Below are 4689 nucleotides of genomic sequence, written 5' to 3'. Positions count from 1 at the left end.
TGGTGAATGTATTAACAAATGGTAAGACATCCATACAATGAAATTCTATTTGGACAATCAAAACAAAAGACTATTGATACATGCAACAACATGGATGAACTTCAAAGGCATAGTGCTCAAAAGTCTCAAAAAGCTATATCCTGTATGATTCCATTTATATAAAATTTTCTAAAAGACAAAACTATTATGAGAGAACAGATTGGTAGTTTCTAGGAGTTAGAGGTCAGGGAGAGGATGAGATTCTAAAGCAAGTATCAGCAAACTTTTTCTATAGAGGGCCAGATAGTAAATATTTTAGGCTCTGTGGACCACATATGGTTTTTATCCCATGTTTTTGCTTCTTTTGTTCTTTTCATAATTCTTTTAAAATGTAAAAGCCATTCTTAGCTTCTGGGCCCTACAAAAAGATTTGACTCAGAAGTAGTTTGCCAACCCCTGCTACAAGGACGGAGGTGTGGGGGAGGTGGGGATGGTGTGGGGGGGTGTTGTCACTGTCCTGTGTGCTACGGTGTGGCTACAGGCATTTAAGAATGTGGTAAAGGGCTGGAGATGTGACTCAAGCGGTAGCGCGCTCGCCTGGCATGCGTGCGGCCCGGGTTCGATCCTCAGCACCACATACAAACAAAGATGTTGTGTCTGCCAAAAACTAAAAAATAAATATTAAAAAAAAAAAGAATGTGGTAAAATTCACAGAAGTGTATGCACACAAAAGTGTCCATAATATTGTATGTGAGGGCTGGGGTTGTGGCTCAGCAGGTGGATCACTCGCCTAGCCTGCGTGGGGCACTGGGTTCGATCCTCAGCACCACATAAATATAAAATTTATTGTGTCACCTATAAATAAAAAAATAAATATTTAAAAAATAAAGGTCCATCAACAACTAAAAGATTTAAAAGTATATATATTGTATGTGAATTAGAAGGGAAAAAATTGATAACCTATTTATTGGATCAGTTCATGTGTCACAAGCAAGATCAATGATTGCTTTTCCCCTAAGATACAAAAGTCAAGAAATCTTTTAAAATATGCAGCTTCTAGGCTGGGCCTGTAGCTTAGTGGTAGAGCGCTTGCCTAGCATGCTATGAGGAACTGGGTTCGATCCTCAGCATCACATAAAAATAAAAAAAATTAAAAAACAAATAAAATAAAGGCATTCTGTCCATCTACAACTACAAAAAAAAAAAAAAAAAGATACAGCTTCTATCTACTCTAAGTTGTTTCCTGCAGTCGATCCCTTGCTTTGTGTGACTGAGATAATGAATTCAGTTGTAACCTATCAGGTTAGGATGGTAACAATTGTTTCTTTGAGGACAGGAAAGGCACGTGTTAATTGTTCTCTGTTACAAAGAGAAAAATGTATTTATTCATCATGAGAATGTCCAGCTTATTAGCAGAGCAGTGCACATTTAAGCACAAAGCACTATGAGTTCCAGCCTTTAAATAGCAATTCAATCTGTATTGTTTTTTAATAAATCACCCTTGTAAGCGTTGGGAATTGGAACTCGTGTTTGTAGAGAATATGCCCTTTCTCAAGTTTTCCAATCTGGAGAAGAGAATGTGATGGTTAGTTGAATGTCCTGGATAAGAGGGTCACTGTGTCACAACGGCTTCACTTTTCCCCAGGACTTAAGGACTTGTCAGAGAATACTCAACATGTTGTATAAAAAATATTGAGAAAACTGATTTCTCTGGTCTGGCCAAATGAATACAATTTTAATGCTTCCTTAAAACAGTCTTTAAGAAATTAAAAACAAAATCTTTAGTAGTGATTCTCACAGTGGTGGGTATGTGAACCTCAGTGCTGAGGATGCTTTAAAAATCACATGGCCTAATACCAGAATCCCTGCTCTGGTGAGCCCTGTAAAAAATCTAGGTAGTTCTACAGACTCTGTCACATACATGCTTCAGGTAAACACACACACACACACACACAAAAAAAAAAAAAGAAAAGAAAAGAAAAGAAAAAAAGAAAAAGAAAAAAGAAATCTTTCTCTATATTATACTCTGGGTACAAAGGCACTTCAAAAAGCACATAAAACATGAAGCATACAAGGACAATTTGCTTCTGTGTTCCCACAGGATGGTGTTATGCCAATGGTTAGTTGGCATTTCTCTCCGTATTTCTTTATGCACTATATCTTGTCATTGTCCCCAATGCTGGCACACACTTCAAACTAAGTGCTTACACTTACACGACAGACATTTTTGTTCTTTATGCCATAAAAATATGTTCATGCAGCAAACACTTATTGAGCATTTACTATGTGCCAGGTAACAGTATCTGATGCATAAGCAAATAAAAAATAAAGCCCATGCCCACATAGAACTTGCATTCTAGTGGGATGAGATAGACAATAATCAATCAATAAACCGGATAAATAAGTAAATTATATAAGGTAACTGCTGCAGGTAGGAATTTTTATCTGTTTTGTTTCCTGTTTTGCTTTGGTGTTTAGAACCATCCTTGGCTTACAGCAGGTACTCAGTAAGTATTTTCAATGAATCATGTGGCTTATTTTAATTGCACTTCAGTAGGGAACTGTTGGCTGAATATTATGCTTTAAGGATTATAATGATCCTTACTGGGCAAATATTTTCGACAAGCTATTTCTTCCACATCCTTCAATCACCGACTTTTAATACTATTGGTAAGTATAATTCTAAATAATGAAAGATAATATTGTCCATCAGATCCCCATTCCATATGTTGATAGGAGTTGTGAATGTGGAGTTCTCCTGCTTCAGGGAGTAGATCTTGAGAAGGCAGGGCTTGGTTTGTTTTGTTCTTGGGTATGTATATTTCTTACTCCTCTCAACAATCCTTTTATGATCTCTTTCCCTTCTTGCTTTATTTACCTTTGCTCCGACTCCTGGCTCTAAAAACTGGAAGACTGCTTAATATCCAGGAAATCTAATCTTTCACTGTAATCTCCTTTTCAGTGTTATCTCAACTTTGCATAGACTCAAGGGAAATAAGTATTTCTTAGAGAGATTATTAGACATAGCTGTATTCATTAAGCTCTGCTTATTATAAATCTCTCTCAGTTGACCCCATGTACAAATTGTGTTGGTAGGATGGAGAAAGAGTAGAGGAAGCTTCTGGAACTAGCAGCTATGTTCCTCAAAGACCGGAACTGCTTGTTGGTGTTTGTAAGGCAGTTGTCTATTAAGTTGGATTTTCAAGTTATTTGGACATCATCACTCTGCAATATATTGTCAACGTTCCTGAGTTAAATTTCTAATTAATCTTCCCATAATTTTAAAGCATATCCACATATTATGATACTTACCTGGAATATATGAGGTGGTCAGAGAAATATTTGAAACTTGGTTGATTTAAATATCAAGATTTGGGGGCTGGGGTTGTGGCTCAGTTGTAGGGTACTTGTCTAGCACGTGTGAGGCACTGGGTTTGATCCTCAGCACCACATAAAATGAATAAAACATAGGTATCGTGTCCATCTACAACTAAATATGTATATTTAATATATATAAAAATTAAGATTTGTTTTTTAAGGTGTGTACATTAAAAATGTTTTGTAAGTGTGTGTTTCCTGTGCATTCTAAATAAAATATAATGAATAGAGAAGAATAACCTGTACTTTTTATTATGGAGGCTCAGCATTCAAGACAAATGCTTCTTGTCAATCCTTATGCTTTTGATTATTTATAGTTTTTTAAAAGTTACTCTCAGCTCATGAATTGGGTGTTACACTCCCACATTTGGACACCATTAAATTACTAAGTGTATGAGAAATCTTTTTTAAGGTTAAAAATGCACCATTTTAAGCATTTGGAGATTTAAAGACAAAAGCATAAAGTTATTTGTGGAGAAATGTTACATGATGGCTGAAATAAAAATCTTGGGATAAGAATAGTGTGTGTGGAGGAGGGTTTGAAATATCCACAAGACCAACATTTTACTTTTTAAAATGGAAATTCCTTACTTTGGTCACGAGAATTCTAATCGCAGAGTATGCCAGATTTTAAAATGTTTATTTTTAAAATTGAATCTATATATTTACCTTCTTATAAATCATCTTAAGGCTCAGTTAGTTATTTGACTTATCAGGATTCCCCTAAAGCCTGTAGATTACTGGGACTGGTTTCACATTTGTTAGACTTTATTTGTTTTTTGAGAAACACATGCACCAAGGTATAATCATTCACTTATTTTATTTGTCTACTGGTAGCAGTTTTGAGTAAAACCTACTTTCCAGGTCTCTCTCCTAGGACAAAAATATGCAGTATAATAACAGGTGTCATTATCCCCGATGATAAGAACCTCAAACATCTTTATTTGAAAGCTTCAGATTACATCTGTTGCAACATCAGTGAGTCGGCTCAGTAATCGCCTCTCTTCCCCACCTGTAACGACCTGCCTGCAATATGATTCCAGCTTCCCCAATGTAACTTAGTTTTCATTAATTTTTTAAATTAGCAAGTCAAAGTAGTCGTGGGAGGAGGAGAGGTGAAGAGAGTCACCTTTTTGTTGTTTGTGTACTCCCTGTCCATTCGCAATTATTTCTGCCACCTGGTACACAGAGGATGTGATCCAAGAAAAGGGATTTTCTCTTACACACACACATACACAGAGAGAGAGAGAGAGAGAGAGAGAGAGAGAGAGAGAGAGAGAGAGAGAGAGTACCAGAAGTTGACCAGATACTTGCGCTTTTTGGCATTTTTGG

The sequence above is a fragment of the Marmota marmota genome, unplaced genomic scaffold (assembly GCF_001458135.2).
Source record: "Marmota marmota marmota unplaced genomic scaffold, marMar, whole genome shotgun sequence".
Classification (NCBI taxonomy): domain Eukaryota; kingdom Metazoa; phylum Chordata; class Mammalia; order Rodentia; family Sciuridae; genus Marmota; species Marmota marmota.
This window is presented reverse-complemented; position numbering follows the sequence as displayed.